Source organism: Talpa occidentalis, unplaced genomic scaffold (genome assembly GCF_014898055.3).
Source record: "Talpa occidentalis isolate TD23 unplaced genomic scaffold, MPIMG_talOcc4v2.1 talOcc4.12, whole genome shotgun sequence".
Taxonomy (NCBI): domain Eukaryota; kingdom Metazoa; phylum Chordata; class Mammalia; order Eulipotyphla; family Talpidae; genus Talpa; species Talpa occidentalis.
In genome coordinates, this window is record NW_023601212.1 from 17146779 (window position 1) to 17169607 (window position 22829).

Here is a 22829-nt window from a genome sequence, read left to right on the forward strand (position 1 = left end):
AACTGTGTAAAATTTAAATGCACAGTATACAAAAGAAAAAAGTATAAAAAAATGCAACAAAATGTTAGTGGAAGTTATATACAGGTAGTGAGGTCACTTGTGTTTTTTTTGTTCTCTTTTTTAGTCTTCCTTTTTGCATTTACTAAATTTAATAATGTTCAGGTATTATTTTTTCCTCTCTTTAAGTTAAACTTTCTTGAGATCTCTCACTGGAATTCCCAAATGGCTAAGGATGTTGAACATCAAGCTTATGTGTCATCTGTAAATTTCTCTTTTGTGGCTTTTACCATTTTCTATTTGGATTATTTAGGGTTTCTTTGTTTTTAACTGCTGAGTTTAGGAATTCTTTTTACCCTTAAGTATGTCTTTATATTTCTGTGTGCTTGATTAGAAAGATGGCGTCTGTGCACTGGTATTTCTTCTACTTCTTCCTCAGGTAAAATGGCACCAGCATGCACATGGGCTGCGCGCCACGAGGTGTGAGCACAGCACATGCCCAATGATGACTCAGCATGATCATAACATGACCGCCACAGAATAAGTTCGGGTTGGGGCTCACTGGTCTGGGGGTATTTACCTTGAGTACAAAATAAGTGGACACAAAGTAAGTGAAGGTTTGGCTTCTTCTTGCCCTACTTTAATTTTATGGTGGCATTATCATAAGCTTTCAATGTATGTTTAATCACTTCTGTGTTAGTGGTAAAATAAAATCATCATTTTCAATGAAGTCTATCAAAATATGATTAAAATTCTGAGATTTATGGAAAAAACTGATAATGGATCTAACAAGACTGATCTGGTTCAAGGCAAATTAACAATTAATATTAGTAACCAACACCAACAAATTCTTCAACTACTATCAAGCACACTGATAACAGTATATGAAATAACAGAATCTCATAAATCAATAAGGTAAATAGCTCTTTGTCACCGAAGTCGCCTTTTATGGCAAAGAAAAAAACATTTCATCTCCCTGACATGTTTAATGAGGCTAAATTTTACAAAATAGATTTATGAACCCTGTTAAGTGATATTATTTTGGAAAGAAAAAAGAATAAGCATAAAAATTAAGAGAAAGCCTCAGGTTATAGGGGTGGGGAGGGAGGAGTATGCAAACAAAGCTTATATCTATAAAAATACCACAGCATTGTTCAAAGTAACTTATTACACAAACCTGAAGAACTAGTGTGCACTCTGGAGGAAAAGCTTATTAAATCCTATACTACTAACACTGTAAACAAGTTATTTGATGAATACACTGCTACTTACATTTATATAATTAGCACCATTACTTGAAAACAAAGAACAGAGAAAAACATCTACAATATTTGAATAATGAAAGGGTTAAAGTTATGAGAAATCTTTACACTAACCAGGCAAGGGCATGAATGTTGGAAATCTTAACTTTTATCAGTGAAGATAAGAAAGATTTATTTGTAAAACAATATGCACAGTAGGAGGAGGAAAATTTAAGTAGAAGTATGTTCTCAAACACATTGGTCAAAACATAATGAGATCAGGACTGGTGCTAAGAAAACAATGGCAGGAAATGGTGCAGAAGTAGTGACTCTCAAAAAGCGATTATCTGAAAGTAGCTTGAGTAAGCAGGGCATGCTCCATGGACAAGCATGAGCTTTAGGGTGCCAGCATGATTCAAATGATCGATTTTATTAAGTCAAGGTTTTAAATTTCAGACTTCACAAAGCTTTTTGTAATCATATGAGTTCCAGCGTCTCCCTTGTCTTAGTGAAATTTGTTGGTTATTGAAAAATAAGTTATATTACAAATAGTGCAAATAAAACTCATCCCCCTCAAAAAAAACTTTATTTTTTTTGACTTTTGGTTACCAAGAAATTCCCTTAGTATCTCTCAATTATGACGCCAGCTGGTGCATCCTAATATTTTAAATAACTGTTTAAATTTTTGAGTGAACAAAAGACAAAGAGAAACAATAAATGTTTTTATAATGACAATAATATTTTCTACCACACACTGAAGATTTATTTAAATGAGCTGAGAAACTTATTCAATCACTCCAAGCTGAACAAGCGTGAATTAAGGAATTTTCGTGATTCTACTTGGAAATTAGAATTTCCTGCTACTCCATTTTAAAATTTCTAAATCAGATTAACTGAAATGTTTTCAGAGCAAACCAAATACAGCATAGGTTAAAGGGCAGCAGATTTGAGCCTAGCTTTGTAAATTTTGTATTGGTTACTTTAACTTACTTTGCCATAATTCTTCATTTGTAAGACAGAGATAATTATGAGCACATGCCTATTTTTGAGAGTTGTTGTGTAAATAATACATACAAGACTCTTATAAAGATTTTAGTGATTAAGTGCTCAATAATGTTAGTGGGCTTTATTTGTTGTTGCTAGGCAAGGTGTTTTTAAAATTGTTTAACATTTACAAAAATTTTCTGTGTAAGCTGGGATGTTTTTGATGCTGTGCAACCAAAACAAAACATAAAAACAACCTAGAGCTCCCTAGAATTCATCAAACATGACTTTCTCAGAAATTTGATAAGCATATAAAGTTGATAAACTAAAAATTTCACTTTTATCAGTTTCACACTTATTGTGGCTCCAGAAAAAAAATTCATTTGCGAAATCTCAAATGAGGTCAAAGAACTCCAGACACAATGAGAAGTGAGCCTACCCTCAATTTTTAAACTATCTAATACAAATAACAGTGCCAGTTCATCCACGCTCAAAAGTGGATGCCCCCAAGTGAACTCGTTTTCAAAAGCAAAAATCATTACAAAAAATGTTTTGGGAAAAAAGTCAACAAATCCTTTTCCTCTGTATGTACAACCAGAGAATCCTAGTAAGAGGAGGGCATGATGTTCAAGAAGAGAATCATTTTCAGTGAGAGAAAAGAAACATAATGGAAAATGCAAACTAAAAAGGGGAAAATAAAGGCAGCAATCCCACTGACCACCTGTGACTATGCAGGTGCCTCTTCTCACCAACTCTCTCTCTCTACAGGGCAGCAGCCTTCTGCCTGCCAGTGACCTGTCAAGGCTGCCCGCCTGAAACCATGCAGGCCTCTCTCAGCAAACCTGTCCCTTCTGGGGCAGCTCATATATCTGCACATATATCTGCACGTCCCTAAAATCTAAGAGCCATTCTTTTTGGACAAGATAGAAACAGGAAATAAAAAAGTTAATAATGTAAGTAATAAACCATTTCTTACAATATCATACAGAATAGATAACTCACATTTTCCTGAGACTTGAGAATCATGGTATGGAGCTATGTTGCAAAAGAAAAAAAAATAACTATAACAAAAGAAAATGTGGAAATATGGATGCCGTGGAGACAACGCACAGGCTCGTAGGCTCGGTACAGGCCGTGGAAGGCCCACCAAGGCTCTAGTGAAGGAAGAGGCAGCATTCTGACTGTCAAGAGTGGGAGCTGCTGAAGAAAGAAACCTTGCGATGTAAGGTTGTAATCATTAGAGGAAGTATTTTAAGAAATAATTCAAGGTTTGTATTTTCCCCACAATTTGTTAGAGGAAAAAAAAGAAAGATCTAAATATATCCTCCCAAAAGCTGAGAAATGCTCCTTTAAAGTAGAACTTTAGACGTTTTTCCTCAAACAAAAATGGACGTAATTATTGTCGTTATTCCATCACAGGCAACTTGTACTAACTTATCATTAGTTCTCGCAGTACTATTACAAGTCACGAAGCCAGTGTGGAAAATAAATGATTCTTTGGCAAAATAGTTAGACCTTCCAACAGGGTGATGAAAACATAAAATATAATGAAAGTTGGCGTATTGAATAAAAAAATGCTGATTCCTTTTAAAGAAAACTCAGAGTAACATCACTCAGGCTATTCATTTGTAAAGTTACAGAGTGAGGGCAGCAAAATTAGAATGTGTTTTACACAATATTAACCAGTCATGCAAGACCTTAGTTCAAATGTTTGCTTGTTTACCTGCCCCCAGACCTAAGTACTGTACATCATTTGTTTCCATCTTTAAAATACTTGGTGGTGGAAATTAAGCTTAAGTAAAGGATACGTATTTTCTCTCCAAACAAAAAAAAGACTACTCAAGGTAAGTATTAATTTAGAAAGACTGTGGGGCCTGTCTTTACCCAGAATCTTGGTTGTGTCTCTTATAGAGGGGAAATCTGCTCTTACCAAGGCTGTGTCCTGGAGGCTAAAAGATTCTGGGTTCTTATGGATCCTTTAGGCAACTTGTAAAGGATCTCTTTACCATTTGAGATGCAAGAAAAGTTCCCAAGGTAAATTCAGGGAAAGATCAAGAGTTAGTGTAAAATGGACAGTGGATGATACAGCTTATATTAACAGCCCTTGTCCTCAAGCAGCTTACATTAACAATAAAAGTCAACTACAAGAGATATCACAAAGAAAAATAAGATTAATTACCACATGACTCAGAGACAATTAGGCTGAGTTCAAAGGAGAGAATGATCACCTGGACTAGAATAAGCTGAGAAAGCGTCCCAAGAGCAAAGAAGCAATTTAAGGAGGCTATAAGGAATGGCTGGTGTACTCAGAGTGAGAAAGTATACTAAAGGCCTCATGGTACCAATCGGTAGAAGACCATGTTGGAGGAAGGATGTGGATTTGACACCTTTGATCAGCATTACCCAACAAATATGAATATGATGAAAAAGAAATGTAACCAAATTGCCACAAGGATCAAGACCTAATAAGCTGGGTTAAACAAACCTCACTGACTCAGCTTAGGACAAGCTGTAAATGGAAGTTCTGGTTAAACAAAACAATTCCCGGCTTTGAATTTGCCTCCTGTGTAAGTAGGGTAATTGCCCTAGATAAGGAGACATCTTCCAGGGCAGAAATTGTAAAAGAGATCACAATCAAGTCGAAGGAAAAAAAAAATAGATGCACAAAAAATAAATAAATAAAAACCCAGAAACACTGCAGAGCCAGTGGTTCCTCTGCCAAGATACAAGTTACAAGTTAACTCCTATGCTAAATGCCTTCCTCTGCTTTCACAAAGCTTTTCCAATGCTAATTACATGGAGAAATCATACTACTTATGAAGTTCTGAAAAGTTTTATATCACCTCCCTTTTTTTGTTGTGTGTTCTGGGGCAGAGATCTGTTTTGTCTTCTTTTTCTTAGCCAGAATAATTTACACCAGATATGAGAATTTACACACCAGAAGTATTTTTAAAAGCAGAATCATTCTGTCTGGAGATGATTCTTATGAGATTATTGACCTATCTTGGCCTGAGAACAACCTTCTTCCCTTCCAAGCACCATCTTCCTATTTTCTCAGCCTCATCTGAACCTGCTCAAAGAAACACTCAAAAGTAATTTCACAGAATACCAACCTTAATAATGTATCGCCAAATCAGCACACCCGCCTCTAGTCTAGAATAACTTCAAGAATCTTTATTGGCCAAGATGCACCACTCCTCTTTAATAGTCTGGTATTTTTCTCTATAGATGAATCAAAGCTCAGAATCTTCGAAGGACCCCACATTCATGAAGGTGCTCTCAGATCAGAACCGTCTGCAAGCTCTACATTGAGACTACAGCAATTGTCAGTACAGGAAGGTAGGACTCTACTAAGGGTGCAAGTTAAAAGAAAAGGAAAAGAGGGAGGGAGGGAAAGAAAAGCATTATTAATAAACCTTATTTGATAAATACAAAGACATCCACTGTCTTTATTATACAAACACCAAAAATAAAACGCAGCAATGAGAAAATAATCAGAACAGACTCTACAATTAACTAAACTTATGACAGGCTTGCTGCTCATGCACAATGTCGTCAGTGCAGACATGGTACTATGTGCACTAGAATTATCACTCTTGTCACAAACCGAAACTGTTTTCTATGCTCAGTAATTTAATTCAGACCAATCTTATTTTAAAATATTTTTAAAAATATAAAGCAACTTTGTAATTATTTCAAAATATTACAAAAGGCAAACAAAAATGAGATTTTACATAGTGCCACCAGCTAAGTAACAAGCCAACCTAAACTAGAGAAAGTGTGACAGAATAAGAAAAACGTTGGGACCTAGTACTCTGAGCTCCTAATCTAGTGCTCTTATTTGCCATCAACAAAGAACCTGAATTCTAGATTACCATCTTCCCCCAAATTAGAAGACAATGTGCAGTGGAAGAAAAATATTACAAACTATTTTAAAACTTAACTAAGTAAAACCTGAAGGCTCAAGTTTAAGGGGCACATAATTGGTTTATTTTTTTAAAGATAAGCAGCTAATTTTACATTAAATAAAACCTGCTGTACTATAAGTAACATCTGTTGAGCACTTAATATGTCCTAGGCCCTATGCTAAGTACTTTCTGTGATTGATTTAATCATCACAAAGAAGTGAATACTTCAAAGCTACTGTTCTTTTAAGAGAAAATAAAGGTTTTCAGCAGAGGGTAGTTGAGAAACTTGCCCAAACTGCTAGTAAGTAAGGAAACTGAAGTCCCATCCACATCTTTGAACTTCAAAACCTGGACTTATCACTCACTCCTCCCCCAGCAGAGAAAGCAGCATTTCCACACTCTGCAAAGAGCCTCTGGCTACACACAACATCCTGCTTCTCCCACACTCTTCTCTACCAGGCTCACTGCCCAACTGAACTCCCATCGTTCTTAATCATTTAAGCTTATTATATGGAGAGTTAAATGTCAGCTTTGAAAAAGTGAAAAGGAAAGTTCCTTACAACCTTGAGCTACAGCTGATGGGCCTCTTTCCAAGGCCTAGCCAGACCTCAAATACTCACTAAGCGCCTACTCCAGGAAGCGGTGGGTAGTGATTAAGAGCACAAGATTGCTTAGGTGCAAATTCTGGCACCTTCACTCGCAATATATGATTTTGAGTAAGTTGCTCTACCTTTCAGAGCTTTAGATTCCTCATCTATAAAATGATTTAGCCGTAGGATTGTAGTAAATATTCATCAAGTAATCATGTACAGCAGTGTCTAGCGCCTGGGAAACAATCAGCATTAGAACTGTGCTCTCTAACAGCTAATAGTGAAGCTGGGAGCTGGGGTGATTGTGCTGGATTGTGCTGGAGTCAGACCTTAATGTAACGGTAGAGGAGAACATGCCAAGCACAGAATATAATTGTGGAATAGAAAAGAAATTGAACTCAAGTAAAAAAACCGTCACAGGATAGTAGTGAATAAACCTGAAAATGTACGCAAAATTAGGAGTCAGATGATCAAGAAAACTGAAGATTCAAATAAATAAAAAACCTATAATCATACCATAAACTAGTATGACTATTCCCTCCAAGTGAAACACACAAATCAAAGTGAGAGAAAAGAGAATTCCGGGGAAGTGAGGGGGGCCCAAGGGGAGGAGTGCTTAAAGAGGAAGGGGCTATGCAAAGCAAATCGGAGGATTACATAGAAATCCAAGCTTGTAGGGAACACAATTGTATATACCAGCTTTTCTCAAACTGTATGATGGTCAACTTATAGAGGAAAAGATGCCTGCTCCACCCGCCTTCATCTCTTCAGGAATTCACAAGGCACACGGGTATTTTAAGAGTTCTCAGGTTTCTTACATAAACTAATTTTACTATTTTTTTAAAATATATTTAGACTTCAAATATATTCTAGATGGAAAAGAATCATTGCATAAACATGGGAAGTGACAGATTTCTAAAACAAAATAATAAAATTATATATAATATATAAAATACATATTTAGATATGTTTACATATACATTTAAACACTATTCTAACAAACTCATGGGAAACTTTGATTCTAGAATATCTGGGAAAGTGGTACATGATCCTACATGAGAAGAGAGGCTATATCTTATAGGTTAAGAATCATTTTTCAGAAAGACTTCTCCAAGATCACAGATTACTCTAAAAGTATCCCCTATTTTGTTTTATCTTCAGTAGCAAATAAGCCAACTTAAGGAATACCATGAGTATCATACTTTGTTTTCTACATTGAGAACAACAAAATTTGAAGTCTATAGTCTGATAACAATACAACTGAATTAACTTCTAATGTCCTTCCCTAAATCAGACCAAGAATTTCACATATATATTTTCTTTTCCTAATCAGAAAAGGAGACCTGGTAGAGCCTATTATCCTTACTCTTTTTTTCAATGTCTTTTCAATTTTTTCAATGTCTTTTCAATCTTTTTCCTTCCAATTTGCCATTCTCCTTTCTGTATTCTCCATGTGATTTTCCCTTTACCGGCCCCCTTTTGTCCTATGTACCTCTGTCCTCTTTATTTCTCCCAGCTGCCTATTCAAATTGTTATCTTGTGCCTGTGGACTGTCGTGACCAGAGAACATGTCCAACTGCTAATAAGGGACACCAGGAGCAATGGGTGGGAGGAGCACAAGGCTGCAGTTCCCCATTCTGGCCCACTGTAGATACTGCCCATCCATCGAAGCTCTTTTCTCCACTAAACCCACGGGGCTCTCAATAATTAGCCCTACTTTCCTAAAAGTGAAATCTACCTGCAGACATGTGTCTTCCCACCTGCATTCTTTAGAGTCTACTTGCTAAAAGGTGAAATAGTCTAGCAAACACCACTTACAATGTAAAAAGGAAAGCTGAAGTAGCGTCTAGTCACACATCTACACATATCTGATTAAGTCAGTACCTGCATCAGGGGCACTTGTGATACAACACAGGCCCTTGGCCAAGTATCAGTGCCACAACTCAGAACCTTTGGACAGTGAACCCACACAAGGAGGAATAAAAACATGAGGATGGACTTTAAAACAACTGTAACATATTTCACCTTCTAAGAGGCTTTCCTCCATACTGACTTCAGAATGTTTTCTGTAATTGTCTCATTGCCATGTCTTCCTGAGTTGGATTTCATCTAAATATGAGTAACCATTCTTACAGGGAAGTCAACTGGCTAAAATTCTGTAAGATCAAGCCATCTTTTAAAATAATATCTTTTCTTATTCAACTACAATTGTGGAGTGCAACAGAAGGAAAACATTAGATTCATCCAATGATGGTACATAACTAAGCTAATTAAGATATGTAAAAAAAAAATCTTTACTTAGTAGTCGCCAAGTTCTATAAGGAAAATAACTGTCGGTGTAATTATATACTTTCGTATCTCATTAGCTACTATAGAAGATTATGAATTGTGCAACAATATTTGTTGAACCAATAAAATCCAAAGCTACTGTCATAAAGTTGTGTTTATATATTCCCTTAGAACAGTACATCTTTCTTCTCCTTTAAAACCAAGATATACCCACAAGAGTACCCAAAACAGCCTCTATATCGAAATTGCAAATTATTTACTTGATCCAAGTTTCCCTCTATGAAATTGAAGGAACATAGTAGTTTTTAATTCATCAAAAACCATGCCCTGCCCTCCATGAAAAAACTCTAGAAACCAAGGAAAGGGAAAATTTAATGATCTCCCCAAAAAAATAAAAACACAAGAGAAACGGAGCAAATTAATTTCTAAACTGCGACTCACTTTTTCTCCTTCCCCCACCTCATTAAGTCATATTTGTCATGTAAACAAAGATCAAAAACCATATTAAAACAAAGTTCAGTCCTCATCTCCTCAGTCTGGGTACTTACAGTGATCCCCCAAACAATGAGGTTTAAATAAAATTGTTTAAAATGCTGAAATCCATTTGATATTCAACTCATAGAGCTAAACAGCAAATGCACGACCACATACCAAACCAAGTCCAGATGATATTTTCATGGGAGTGCCCCCAAAATGCCTGACCACTTCACAGTCATGCTCAACAAACTAAGCAGGCCTAAACGCAGCTTGAACATAACGCAGCTTAGCTTCTGTATGTCACTAATAGGATGAACATAAAACTGTGCTTCTCAGCCATGGGGCATATGTCATATTCAACCATATCTTGGCCTCCAAATCTAATTCCTATTTTCCCTGGTTCTGAACTTCAGTTTTATTTTAGAGTATTATTATATTTGCTTCCTGTTGGCTACTAAAAATCCTCTGTGGAACACAACACAGTATAAATAATGTTTTATTCACCTTTGTATCTTCAGCATTTAATGTAGTACCTGGCACCTTAAGTTCCTCTTTTTTTTTCCACATTAAGTTCTCAATTCATATTTACTAACTTGAAGGTTACTTGCACAGTGCAATTCTAACTAAAAAAAAAAAAAAAATTTATGTCAAATGGCCACAATAAACCTTAGCCATGTCAATTATCAACATGAATCAGAAGCCCATGATTTGAGTTACTGTTCCTGACAAAGGTTTTTATCAATGAACAAAGGAATGCCAAAACTGTCTTTAAAATTGTACTATTCCTTGAATCTCTTCCCCTGAAAACTAATCATTTCACTTTAACATAATAAACTCAAGTATATGAAAAGAATTTTCAGATTTCAACTCTAACTAACCATTATTTTAACTTACCTTTCTGTTTTGTTGTTGTTGTTGTTTTTCCACTTTCTAGACTTCTTCTGGTAGGTGATAAACCTATTAAAATTCTTTCAAAGGAGTGTTTAAAAAACCAAACTCAGTGATCACATCAAACCTGTAGCATTCCAATTCTATGCATGGCAAGGTATAGAATCCCCATCCTATAAGTCCTGTTTAAACAAGATGAGTCCTAGTGACTCTATTTTAATTATGACTCATTCAGACAAGCCAAGACATACTATACTACTAAACAAAAGTAAACTGCTGACTTATGATTTCTGATGATAAAAAAAAAAAAAAAAAAACACAGTTAGTCTGCCAGGAAATAGTGTTTCCCTCTTTAGCATCAAAAGGCACCTAGCCTAGTGACTTTAAAGGTAGATGTCTTTACCCCACATTTTGTACTGCAAGAAAGAAAAGAACTCTTAAGGCTTTAGGGTCCAATCTAAGTATTTATCTAAACAAGGCAAATCAGTCAGGTTATTCAATATTGGAGCTAATAAATGACAGTATGTCTGCAAAACAGTCATAAGAATCTTTTCGAATTAAACAAACATGAGCGAAGACGACTGGTAACAGGAGTTAATAGATAATACATGTATGTTTAACTCACTCAAGCTCATTCTGTACATTCACTGTTCTTCTGGGCCTCCAAAGCATAAAACAGAAGCAGAGTTTTCTATTCTAAAGTTGTTTAGAGAGGATCTGTCAATCTATAACCAAATATCTGCTTACTGACGGGAAAAATCTCTGTTCACCAGCCAAGGGACTTTCGAGAATGAGAGCTACATATGGCATCGCCCCTCTATGGCCTCCTAATTCCACATCAGTTTGTGGTTATTCTTGTACTACAAGAGTATCAGTTTCAGAATGTAAGCCTCATAAGCCCCCAGGAAAGCCACTCTAGTGGAACTGTTCCAGAGAGTTTCACTTTAGCTCCATAAAGAACCTAAAGAGGCCCAATCCATGACAACAGTGAACAGTAATTGTTCTATTGGTTTCCCCCTCTGACCTATAAAGAGCAAAGCCTGGAGCTGTGTGTAATCCATAATCCATTTTAATATTCTGCTAGAACATCACAAAAATGTGGCTTTCACTAAAGGCACTGGCGTGAAGCTACAACTGGGATTCTCAGTTACTAATCCTGTATAGAATTTGTTCTAATTCTCAAACAAGTAAGGGAAATACTTTTTTTTTGTAATAAAAAGGACAGTCCTGAGACCCACAACACCTCTGACAGGCTGTGTAACAGATTTCTTAGTCACACTGTAAGTCACGATAATAGTAGGTTACCCTTCTCCAAAATTTATTAACTAAGTAGTCTATTATTTTAGGTCTATTTCTTAAAGTTTGCTACAGCCACCAGGTCTAAAAGCATTGCACTGTGCGAAAACATATGAATTCAATTGATGGATTCCAAATTTCAAAGCTAGGCAATCATCCACTCTAAACTTTTTTTTATATGAGGAAACTCAAGTTCAAATGTGTTAAGTGATTTGGCCAAGGTCACAGATCCTGTGGCAGAGTTAGGACATGAACTAGGGTCTCCTGGCTCCCAGTCTCATGTTCTCTGTGACAATGACAGAGACTCAACTAGACAATGAGAGAAAGCCCCACCATTCATCAGGGGTAAGTGCAGTGGGCATCTTCCTATCCATCTGTCTTTTAGAAGATACAACCTCTCTGTTCCACACAATAGCCTATGTGGAAACAGAGCACATACAAGCTATTCAAGGGTCATTCTGACCAGCCTGACGCAACACTGAGAGGAACAAAGCCATGTGAAATAAAGCAGCAAAATATGATCTAGTAAAGGTTCTCTTTAACTTATGTGTCTATGTCCCCATTCTATCACTCAACTAAGAAGCTTCTTGAGGGGAAAACTGTTTCCTCTCGATTTCTATATCCTTTAGAATATATTCTTCAAAAAGTTTTGCTCACACACTCCGCTAAAATAAAATTGTAAGGATAAGTACTTCCCCAAGTATTTTTAAATTGATATCTAAAGTAGTGCACAAAAAGTTTGCCAGATCATTGCAAAGGCAGTATTTCCCAACCTGTGCTAATTTAAAACTGAAATCTGTTAAAAAAAAAAAAAAAAAAAAAAACAACAATGGTAACACTAATTTAAGTTAGCCAGTGAAATCTAAATACCTGAATATCTGACACTCTCCATTCTCCATTTTAAAATTATAATACGTGAATTGTGGTGAGAATGTTGAGTGAGTACCCCTGAGGGGACATTCTATACTGTCAAAAACACCAACAAGCATGTAAAACGATGGCTACTTCAATACATAAATAAAATTATAACAGACTTTTCATTTCCTACATGAAATGTTATTTGTCTCCTTGAAATTAGATTTCTATTCTTTTTCTTCCACCATATTTTATTATTTTCTTTTATCATGTTTTCCTGTAAGAAAATGTGTAATTATTTTTCATCTGAAGTATTTCTTTTGAAATGAGTTCCTGTTACTTTTATTAATGCAAAATTGATGAAAACTATGCAGATTCACTACAAATTTTTAATACTTCAACACAGAAAAGTAATTTCCATTTTGGGGGTTGTAGCTCTCAATAAGATGTATGGAAAAAGATTTGTATAACTTAATGAAATGAAACTTCACACTTGCTCCCAGCATTAAGACTCTCTTTTTTGGAACCATGCAGGATTTCATACCTCAGAAAAATTTACAATGGTGAGAGTCCAGATAACTGAAAGGTCTTTTCTTTTTCTTTTGCCAACTGTAAAAAGAGCAGGGAGAACCGGAGGGCAGGAAAGAAAGAGGGTTATGCCAATGTTGTCTTCCGACAAGTCAATGTAAGGAAAGAGCATAAATAAATATTGAGAATTAAGAAATTGTTTTTCTTACAATTATTCAGCCAAGATAACTTTGCATACAACTCCAGTTTGAAGATCATTGCTCTAAAGCACTCTGGTGGGTTCATTTATTGGCACTCAATAAATGTTGTCATATCAAAATAGTTTTTTAAAAAAATCTGTTAGCCATTCAGAACATCTACATTGTATTAACTTTTTTTAAGTCAAATGATTTAAGTCTGTTGTGAGAATTAGGTGAGAAGACAAATGTAAAACACTGACAACAGTGCCTGGCAGATAGGCAAATTTTATTTGTCCTATTTCTCATACATTTGTCTAAATAAGATTAAAATCTTATTCAGAGATGGCAGTTTGGTTTATTTTTAAACATACATATTGCTCTCTCTGCCAAGGAATTATAGCTCAGGACAGCTACAACCCCGGTACCATTTTTATAAACAGCATGACTTTTACACCATAAACATATGAATTCACTTGAGAAAAACCAAAATATTTAATGCATATATAGAAAAAAAAGAATGTCACTGATGAAAAAGCATGTTTCTGACACTTAAGTTTAAACACTGATTGACTTTTAAAAAATTAACTAAGATACATTTAATTGTACAACTATAAGGCTATCAAAACTTTTCTTGTAATTCATTATGAGACTTCCAATGTCTATTATGAAAGGTCTGTATGGTACACATTCAAGGCAGAATGGCAAGAACTTAGTCTACTGAATTTGACTGGTCAGAACCTGCTTTATGCAAAATATTTCTTGGTATCTATGTGTTAATAAATTTGCCTAGAATCTAAGAGATTTTTAATTCCATTCTTCTCTGATCTGCTTCTACCTCCACTCTGCCCACTAAGGTTATAGTGCGCTGTGTAGTTACAAGATTGAAGTCTGGTTTAAATTACTCCCTTCTCCCACTAATCTTTAGCCTCACTTGGCGCTCAAAATGTAAGAAACCATATATGCATGTTTCATTGCATCAGACACACGGGTACTATCCCAAACCACATGACTATTTAATACAGGAAATTGGAGAATAATCTTTTTGAAATATAATTCACATACTATAAAATTCACTCTTTTAAATTACATAATCCAATGTTTTTCACCATGTTCAGAAAGTTGTGCAACTATCAACACTGTCTAATTCCAGATTGTTTTCATCACCTCAAAAAGAAATTTTATATTCATTAGCAATTACTCTCCAGCCCCTCCTCTCCTCATCCCTCAATAATTCCTAATATGAAAAAAAATCTATTTTCTGTCATGATAGATTTGCCTACACGGGACATTTCATATAAATGAAATCTTACAATTAGTGGCCTTTTGTGTCTGGCTTCTCTCACTGAGCATAAAATTTTCAAGGTTTGTCCTTGCTGCATGATGAGTACTACATTCCTTTTCACAGCTGAAATATACTCCATTGTATGGAAATACAACACTTTGTATATCCAGTCATCATTTGATAGACATGTGGGTTGTTTCCACTTTGGGGCTATAATGAATAGTGTTGCTAGGAAGATTTGTGTACATGTTTTTGTATGAACACATGTTTTCTATTTCTTGGGTAGATACCTACAAATGGAATTGGTGGGTCATACGATAACTTTATGTTTAACCTTTTGCAGAACTGCCAAACTATTTTCCAAAGTGGCTGTACCATTTTATATTCCTACTAACGCTGTATAAGGGTTTCAATTGGAAAATATATTTTATTTTCCAAAAACTCTCCTTTACAAGCCTTCTGTCTTCCTTTAAAACAGGAGCATAAGGGAAAAAAATTTTCATAATCCAGTCTATGTTTTAACAACTGGCTTATTTTATGAAAATATTTTCTCCAGGAAGAACATAGCATTAACAGAGAATATAAATGATATGGCTATAAAATAGAGAGACTAGTCTAACGTGCACACTTGAATATTCACATCTAAATGAGTACCATGCCTCATTTAATTACTTAAGGAGGTTATATACCCAGTACCCCTTTGGAAACTCCTTTTGAATTACTTTCAAGGCCAGTTGTAAAGGCAGATAAAAATCAGTCTTATGATATCCTATCTCCTTTTGAGGCCCAGATGCCATGCTACCCAGCAGCTTGATCACAGACCTAGTTTGTTTCACAGACTAAGTTCAAATGACGCTTGGTCATTCCCCCAAAATCCAATTGAGCCTTAAAACAGAAAATAGAAAAGAAAAAAAGCAGGAAGTAAAGAACAGACTTTTTTTCTACCACTGAGAATTCCTGGAAATGGAGTTTTAAAATAAATCTTTGTATTATACAACAATTATATAAAATACCATTATGGGGGCCTCCCTGGTGGTGCAAGGGGTTAAAGAGACAATACTATCAAGCTATGGCCAGCCACTGCAACATGAGTTCAATCCCCAGCCAGGGAGCTACCCACATGGCGCCGCAGACCTCTCCTGACTCACCCGCTACTCCCCTCCCTCAGCAGTGTATTTCAGTTAATCTGCCTGTTCTGCTCCCCACTCTGTCTCTGGTGAATCCTCTTACCCCCTGCACCTCTGGCCTACACCCCAGTTCTTATATGCATAAAAATAAATAAATCTTTTAAAAAATTAAATAAATATCATTGGGGGGAAAGGCGCATAGGGGTCTCTGTTTTATCCTGTGACTATAATTTCAAAATAAAAATAGAGGCAGAATTTCAAGAGGGAATGGAGAAGAGGAATGGAAAATACTACAAATAAGTAAAAAAAAAAAAAAAGGAAAGGAAAATGCAATTCACATCTCAAGAAGCATAAGTAGCTGAGAAAAGCCAAAAGTTCATTCAAGGGTACTAAGGAAAACAAGGTAAAAAGAGTTTCAGGAGTTTGAGTGTAGAGAATCTGGATTGTCAAACTGAAGAATTTGGAACTTAGCCTGTATACAATAGGGTCGTTTTGGAGAATGTTTTTTAATGCATGAGAAAACACAAAGCAGGCCTTCTGAAAGATGACTATGGCAGCAGTACACAGGGCAGACTGGAGGGAAGAGCCAGGTGGCAGAAAGACCACTACTACTGCAGCAGCCCAGGCATGCTGGGGTCGCAGGGGCTGGCAGTAGATCCAGGCCATAGAGCATTTGATGACTTACTACTCCTGAATCATCGATGAAAAGTTCCTATCTGGCATTCATTCTCAGTTCCGTATCACATTTACAAGAAAGCAAGCTTGTCGCTGAATTACCAAAAGAGAGGAGTCTTAACAATCTTCAGCAGGCTTATAGTAACAAATTGAGAAGGTAGACATATAAGAATAAAGTTATAGTTTTGTTGACTAACAAAACAAAACAAAAAAGTTTTATAGTCAAACTTTCTAGCCTTGGACTGTGACCCTTTAAGCATAAAACATCAGAGGCCCTCTCATGCCCTGGGAGAAACTTCCTGCCAATGGGTGCTGCTATCAGCTGCTTTATGAGCTCTACGTAGGAAGCTTGAGTGGAACAGCAAATTTCTGGTCACAGTCCACAAAAGTCTTGAACAAAGTTTTGTGTGTCTAACATAATTACCAAGAGCAATCATTTGCAGGAGCTATAAGATGCTGATTATTGAACTATAGGAGGAGCTAGTGTTTTACTACAGCTAAGCAAATAGCACAACTGACTGAATGTTTATTGAAGGCTCACTGTGTGCCAGATGCTGATGGCACAAAGATGACTGAAAAGTCCTGCCTTCAAAGAAGCCAGCCTACTGGGAAAAATACACAAAAAGGCAACTGTGATTTAAAGTGGTAAATGCTATTATAGAGGTCTAGAAGAGGCAGTTCAAGAATAATAACCCAGAAATGATTTATCTATGAAGTACTGAGTATGTGCAGGCTCCAATCAAAGCATTTTTCCTATATTAATTCACTTAATCCTCACAAGACTACCATTACCCACTTTTTGTAGATGAGAGAAGTAAGACACGGACAGGATAAACAGCTTTACCCCAGTTCGACAGCTACTTTATTAGCCAAGGCAGTCTGGCTTCTCACTCAGGGATTTTAACTACCCACTATATTAGTGAAAGACCATTTAATGTCACCTGGAAGGGCAGTTACGACTAAAGATAGGAAAAGAGAGAAGATAACATACTTGAGACCCACAACTGAAGAATCACCAGGAATTCACCAAAAATGAAGCATTTGGGTTGGAGGGTTGGGTGTTTCTTTGCAGGGAGTGGTTGAGGGGACAGCACTCCAAGCAAAAAGAGGGAAGGGCAGCAATAGCAGAAGAGGGATAAAGGCATGAGATTTCAGACTGCACGGTGCAGTCACACAACAGTCCACAATCTGATCCACTTCTACTATAGGACTCTCAGGTCCCCGGGAGCGAGAAATGAGGCTATAAAAGCAGCCTGTCAACTATCAGGTAAGAGGGACCGATATTGAGGGCTTTACTGCTGACTGACATGAGCAGATCTGCCTTCAACAAGGATACATCTGGAAAGTAGCCCAGGGGCCAGGACTCCAGTTAGGAAGCTACACAATAATTCTGTCAAGAAATGATAAGGAGTAGATGAATGCAAGCAGAAGCTTCTGAAGTAGACTCAGAGGTACTTGGCGACTAATTGCCTGTGGATAGGAAGAATAGGCAGGCCGGCAAAGCTATTTTTGAAGGTATTGTTCTGGGCAGAAGAGAACAAAGGAGGACTGATTTTAAGAGGAACAATAATAACAACAACAATGGCAGCAGCTAATGTTTCACACTCTATTAGTATTAATCAGACCATGCTAAGTACATTTACAAGAGCTGTCTTACTTAATATTCATAAGGTAAGTTCTATCACTACCAATTTTCAAAAGGGGAGAAACAGACAGATCGAAAATCAGTAATTTATTTTCATAAATTTATTTTCATAAATAGTTACTAAGCAGTGAATCCAGAAAAAGACTTTGATGTTACATGGAGAGATAGCCACTGCACATCCCTAGCAGGCCCCAGTACGCCTCTGTTCCGTCTGGGAGCCCTTGAGATGCACAGGGGCTGTGTGACCCTGGATAGAGTGTAACAGCAACGCAACACACTACTAATACAATTGCTACTACAATTATGAAGCACTTGCTGAAAATGAGACATGGTGCTGAATGTTTTATATACACTCCATCTACTTTACACAATTCTGAGGTAGATAACCCCATTCTCATTCTTTCAGAGAAAGAAGCAGAAACACGGAAGTGAAGTGAATTGTTCAGTGTCTTTAAGACAGAAAAGAACAGACTAAGATTCAAACGCAGTCTTTCTGACCTGGAGGAAAGAAGGGAGTAGGGCCGGAGGTGGATTGGGAGAACAGTCAAAGATGGAATACAAAAGAAGAACAGCACTTATGGAGCCCACAAGGTGCAAAGGGATTGGAAAAGCACCACCTAGTCAGTGAAGTAGGAGGAATACAGAAGGCACTCCTGTCTTGACAGCTAAAGGCAGTTTTTAAAACTGAATGATCCTAAAAGCTCCAATAATATAAACAGGTCAGAGAGAACAAGAGTGTAATTAAGTAGCTAGTGTTAACAGGAAGGCGCTGAAAACCCCTCCCAGAGCAGGCTGGGTGAAACTGCTGCACTGGACATCAGGTTACCGGTGGCGGCGCAGAGAGAAAGGAAAGGTACAAGCAGGGGTCAGTGAACTCTTTCTCTAGGCTTTGTGGGTCATATGTTGTCCCAATATTTCCTTTAAAAAAAAAAAAAAAAACCCTTAAGAAAACGTAAAATGTATTTTTAGCTGTGTTATACATAAAATAGGCCACAGCACAGATCTTAGCAGCAGACAGATCTTTGCTGGCCCCTTCTTAGAGCAGACCCCTGGATAAGAGCAGAATCTGGAGCCAGACTGACTGGATGAATAGTCAACTACTCACTGTCTGGGTGACCTTGGGCAAGTCACAACCGCTCCATAGCTCAGTTTCCTTAACTGTAAAATGGGGATAATAACAGGAGCTGCCTACAGGGTTGTACAAAGGATAAGTTGCTACAAGTAAAGCACTTAGTTACTAGAGAAAAAAAATGTACCAATATGGAGAAGGTGTTAGAGAGAGCAGAGAGCCAAGAGAGAAGAAGACATATTAAATGAAAAAGGATTAATGATTTCTGTAAGTTCCAAAGAAGAAGTGGAACAATGGGGTCAGCACAGTGCAGGAGCATGCAGGGAGAACGGGCTCCATCCTAGCATCTAGTGAAGAGATACACTGGTTTGGAGAGCAGTCTGCCAACTTGCCTCAACATTTCAAATACATGATGTAAGCAAGTATTTAACTATGAATGCAAGGAGGTTCCCCCTTCCGTTGTTTTGGTACAAATGAAAACATAGAATTAACTTAAAAATCCATGAAAAGATTTCCAGGTCTTAATTTTTTTAAGTACCCTTGTTTTACAATTTAAATTTTTCATAGTATAGGATTTCTGCCCTCAGGTGTGGTGACCATAGTTCTCCCACCACCAAAGCACCCATAGTCCACCACTAGAATTTAATTTTTAATTTAACTTTCTATATTGAGATCAAGCAGAGATAATGCAGTTGGGGAGAAATAATACAGAGATCCCACGTTCCCTTTACCTGGTTTCTTTTTTTTATAAGATTTATTTTTTTATGCATACAAGAGCTGGGGTACATGCCAGAGGTCTGGGGGGGTGAAAGGATTCACCAGACACAGAGTGGGGAACAGAACAGACAGACTGACCAAAGTACACTGCTGAGGGGAGCAGCGGGTGAGTCAGGAGAGGTCTGCTGTGCCATACGGGTTGCTCCCTGGCTGACCAGGAATTGAACTCATGCTGCAGTGGCTACAGATTGCTTCACAGGTTGTGACTTAATCCCTTGCGCCACCAGGGAGGCCCCTACCTGGTTTCTTTTAATGGTGATATCATCTTGCAAAATTATAGTTCAATTCCATAAATACAAAAGGAAAAACTTGCAAAGAGTATGCACATGGCATGTACCTGGTTTTGTGTATTTTAAGCATTCATACAGTTTATACATGTATACAAGAAGCTACCTATACATTTAACTCCCAGTAGTTGATACCTCTGGAAAATGGTTAAGGAAACAAAGGAAGTGGAGGGCAATTGTGTATATTTATGCTAACTTTTCTTGCAAAGTACCCATATTATTTGTAAGATATAAAGGATAAACACATAGAAGGATTAAATTTTAAAATAAATAGGAGCACCTAGACCTTCGATCAAGGGGAATTATACATGTGTGTAAAGAATAGGGAAGGAAACTGACATAGATCACACTGAAAGCCTCTATTTACTCAATTAAGTCAAAGAGCAGCCTGCAGTCACTCAGGAAGAAATATCTGTCACAACCTATTCACTGCCAGGCTCTGTTTTAGGCAAAGGAATCAAAAATTAACCCAACAGGTGCAATCTATGAACTTAAGGAACTCAGAGTCTGCCAAGAAAGGTGGGCATTAACCAAAATATTACACAATTATAATTGCCAATAAAAGCACAGCACAGCAATTTAGAATACCGGTTCTGGGGCCTGCCTGACTAGGTTCAAATCCCAGTCTGCCACCAATGGCTGTGTGACTCTGGACAAGCCACTTCATATTCTTAGCTTCAGTTTCCAGATCTACAAAATGGGGATCATTATAGCTCCTATTTATTTACCCATCTAATTCATTAGGGTTGCTATAGACACTAAAAGTCTGAGTGTGCTTAGAACACTGCTGCACACACAATAAGCTGATTGCTATTATTTTTGTTGTAGTATTTTGTTATAATAGTAAAAATAATATTTAATAATAAAAGTTGTAATATTAAAAGGAACACTTTTAATATTTTAGAGACAATCTCATCTAACTTCAGGCAAAGCTTCTCTGAGCAAGTAAAATACAGGCTAAGTCCCAAAGATACATACAAATCAAACACCACACGAGAAAAACTAGCTGAGAACACAACATAAGCAAAGACACTGTGATAAGAATGAGGTTGTCAGTTAAGGAGCTGAAGGAGGCCAGTCAACTAAGGTTCTGAGAGGCTGGAAAACTAGAAAGGGCATGTTAGATATAGAATTGTATCTTTCTCTAAGTAACAAAGGGTATTATACAGGAAATAATACTACATTTATTGAATTTTCTTTTTTAAAAAAAAAAATCTCTTTACTGGAGTCTTATGTGATAGTGGAAAATGAACTGAGCTTAATGAAAATGGGTAGAGATTTAGGATAAACAGTCATCTTTCAGTGGAAAGAAGAAAAGAAACCAACTACAGGCAAGGAAGACCACTAAAGAGAATAACAAACACAGTTGAGGGTAGAACTAGTGAATTAGCAACAGAACAAATTAATGACTCAATCATTCTTCAGGCTCTAGAGTAGGAACACAAGAGAATGGATGGTATTGTTAATCCACAGAATGGCATGAGAAAGAGGAGAACAGAGGTGCAGAATTGAGGATGATTATGACTCACAGAAATTGACCAACTATGAGAATAAAGTGATGCTAGGAAAAATGCCGCAAATTTGGAGACAAGAAAGATGTAAGGTGCAGGAAGAGAACTTAGTGAAATCAGAGAATAAGGTTAGCAAGTGGTAGACCTGAAAAGATAGAAAATTATGTTCAGAGAGCTTGTTTTCCAAGTTAATGGTTTCAGAGCTGCAATCTTACCGGCCACAGGAACAGACTGCTAGAAAGGTGAAGGTAAGGTAGCTAAGACAAAGAAGATCAAGCCAGAAAGAGATGAGGACGCTGGACAACAATCCACATGGACAGTAAAGTCATGGGAGAGATCATGGAAGGAGTGGGAGTGACCAATTACAGGGCTTAGGAATGAAATGCTCAGTTACATATTTAAATATAACACTTCAAGGAATGTGTTTTTAAATATCTGGAATAAAAAGGGGATGCCTAGCTAAACACAAAGCCTATCCATTTAGTCAAATAATTCTATTCCCTGAATAGTCATTCCTGACAGAAACTCTTAGAAAAATAAGTAGAGAAGGAAACTTTATGAACTTTATTATCTGTCACAAATGGAGAGCAAGCATCATGGTAATGGTTTTTATTTTTTTAAAGATTTATTTATTTTATGCATACAAGAACTGGGGTACAGGCCTGAGGTATGGGGGAAGAGAGGATTCACCAGAGACAGAGTGGGGAACAGAACAGGCAGATTGACTGAAATACATTGCTGAGGGGAGCAGCGGGCGAGTCAGGAGAAGTTTGCTGCACCATGTGAGTAGCTCTCTGGCCGGGGATCGAACTAGTGCTGCAGTGGCTGCGGGTAGCTTCATAGTGCTTGGTCTTAACCCCTTGTATCACCAGGGAGGCCCAGTAATGGTTTTTTAAAAAGGCAGAGACAAACCAAAAACTGGGAGGAAATCTTTGCAAAACATGTATCTGATGGACTGGTACCCAAAAGATACAAAGAATTCTTAAAACTCAACAAGGGTTTGGAAAAATGGGCAAAAGATCTGAACCTCATTAAAGAAGATACAGAAGTAACAAGTAAGCATATGAGAAGATGCCCAACATTGTATCTCTCATTAGAGAATTGCAAATTGAAATGAGATACCACAATACACATCCATGAGAATGACAAAAATCCGAAAGAAAAAGCACTGACAGGACCAATGCTAATGAAAATGTGGAACAGAAACTCTCATTCATAGCTGGT

At 37.0% G+C, this 22829-nt stretch overlaps 1 protein-coding gene across 4 annotated transcripts in view; it reads right to left on the bottom strand.

The window, feature by feature from the left end:
• The window catches only part of SIK3 (SIK family kinase 3), a 214899-nt gene that overhangs the window by 158273 nt on the left and 33797 nt on the right, over positions 1-22829 (bottom strand). The window contains exon 1 of one of the 4 annotated variants that reach the window (XM_054693124.1): positions 10381-10400. The exons of the other annotated variants lie outside the window; for them this stretch is intronic. The gene's annotated coding sequence lies outside the window, so the exon portion shown is untranslated. Of the gene's footprint in view, positions 1-10380; positions 10401-22829 lie in introns of those variants that run through there. 4 annotated transcript variants of the gene reach the window in all.